The sequence below is a fragment of the Teleopsis dalmanni genome, chromosome 2, assembly GCF_002237135.1.
Source record: "Teleopsis dalmanni isolate 2A chromosome 2, ASM223713v2, whole genome shotgun sequence".
In the NCBI taxonomy this organism is placed as follows: Eukaryota; Metazoa; Arthropoda; class Insecta; order Diptera; family Diopsidae; genus Teleopsis; species Teleopsis dalmanni.
Genome location: NC_051847.1, coordinates 99,841,424 through 99,844,168, shown reverse-complemented (window position 1 = coordinate 99,844,168; position 2,745 = coordinate 99,841,424).

The window sequence follows — 2,745 nt, the reverse complement described above, 5'->3', positions numbered from 1 at the left end:
TTTAAGCAAATTTCTCAAAACTCATATATTTTGCACATTTTAACATGTACGCTCGCAAAACCATCGAATTTGTGATTTAAGTAAATTGCTCAAAACTCTTATATTTTGCATATTTTAACATGTACGATCGTAAAACCATCGAATTTGTGATTTTCAATAAGTTTTTCAAAACTCTAATATTTTGCATATTTTAACATGTGCGATCGTAAAACTATCGAATTTGTGATTTTCAGTAAGTTTCTAAAAACTTATATTTTACACATTTTAACATATACGATCGTAAAACCATCGAATTTGTGATTTTCAATGAGTTTCTCAAAACTCTAATATTTTGCATATTTTAACATGTGCGATCGTAAAACCATCGAATTTGTGATTTTCAATAAGTTTCTCAAAACTCTAATATTTTGCATATTTTAACATATGCGATCGTAAAATCATCGAATTTGTGATTTTCAGTAAGTTTCTATAACTCTTATATTTTACACATTTTAACATTTACGATCGTGAAACCATCGAATTTGTGATTTTCAATAAGTTTCTCAAAACTCTAATATTTTGCAACACATTTTAACATATTCCATCGTAAACCCATCGAATTTGTGATTTTCAATAAGTTTCTCAAAACTCTAATATTTTACACATTTTAACATATTCGATCGTGAAACCATCGAATTTGTGATTTTCATTAAGTTTCTCAAAGCTCTAATATTTTGCATATTTTAACATGTGCGATCGTAAAACCATCGAATTTGTGATTTTCAATAAGTTTCTCAAAACTCTAATATTTTGCATATTTTAACATGTGCGATCGTAGAACCATCGAATTTGTGATTTTCAATAAGTTTCTCAAAACTCTAATATTTTGCATATTTTAACATATGCGATAGTAAAACCATCGAATTTGTGATTTTCAATGTTTCTAAAAACTCTAATATTTTGCATATTTTAACATGTGCGATCGTAAAACCATTGAATTTGTGATTTTCAATAAGTTTCTCAAAACTCTAATATTGTACACATTTTAAATTTACGCTCGCAAAACCATCTAATTTGTGACTTTAAGTAAATTGCTCAAAACTCTTATATTTTGCATATTTTAACATGTACGATCGTAAAACCATCGAATTTGTGATTTTCAATAAGTTTCTCAAAACTCTAATATTTTGCATATTTTAACATGTGCGATCGTAAAACCATCGAATTTGTGATTTCCAGTAAGTTTCTCAAAACTTTTACATTTTACACATTTTAACATGTACGATCGTGAAACCATCGAATTTGTGATTTTCAATAAGTTTCTCAAAACTCTAATATTTTACACATTTTAACATATTCCATCGTAAACCCATCGAATTTGTGATTTTCAATAAGTTTCTCAAAACTCTAATATTTTACACATTTTAACATATTCGATCGTGAAACCATCGAATTTGTGATTTTCATTAAGTTTCTCAAAGCTCTAATATTTTGCATATTTTAACATGTGCGATCGTAAAACCATCGAATTTGTGATTTTCAATAAGTTTCTCAAAACTCTAATATTTTGCATATTTTAACATGTGCGATCGTAGAACCATCGAATTTGTGATTTTCAATAAGTTTCTCAAAACTCTAATATTTTGCATATTTTAACATATGCGATAGTAAAACCATCGAATTTGTGATTTTCAATGTTTCTAAAAACTCTAATATTTTGCATATTTTAACATGTGCGATCGTAAAACCATTGAATTTGTGATTTTCAATAAGTTTCTCAAAACTCTAATATTGTACACATTTTAACATATTCGATCGTAAAACCATCGAATTTGTGATTTTCAATAAGTTTCTCAAAACTTTAATATTTTGCATATTTTAACATGTGCGATCGTATAACCATCGAATTTGTGATTTTCAGTAAGTTTCTCAAAACTCTTATATTTTGCATATTTTAACATGTACGATCGTAAAACCATCGAATTTGTGATTTTCAATAAGTTTCTCAAAACTCCTATATTTTGCATATTTTAACATGTACGATCGTAAAACCACCGAATTTGTGATTTTCAACAAGTTTCTCAAAACTCTAGTATGTTGCACATTTTAACATGTACGATCGTAAAACCATGGAATATGTGACTTTAAGCAAGTTTCTCATAACTCTTATATTTTGCATATTTTAACATGTACGATCGTAAAACCATCGAATTTGTGATTTTCAGTAGGTTTCTCAAAACTCTTATATTTTGCATATTTTAACATGTGCGATCGTAAAACCATCAAATTTGTGATTTTCAATAAGTTTCTCAAAACTATTATATTTTGCATATTTTAACATGTACGATCGTAAAACCATCGAATTTCCGATTTTCAGTAAGTTTCTCAAAACTCTTATATTTTACACATTTTAACATGTACGATCGTAAAACCACCGAATTTGTGATTTTCAACAAGTTTCTCAAAACTATTATATTTTGCATATTTTAACATGTGCGATCGTAAAACCATCGAATTTGTGATTTTCAGTAAGATTCTCAAAACTCTTATATTTTGCATATTTTAACATGTACGATCGTGAAACCATCGAATTTGTGATTTTCAATAAGTTTCTCAAAACTCTTATATTTTGCATATTTTAACATGTGCGATCGTAAAACCATCGAATTTGTGATTTTCAATAAGTTTCTCAAAACTCTTATATTTTGCATATTTTAACATGTACGATCGTAAAACCACCGAATTTGTGATTTTCAACAAGTTTCT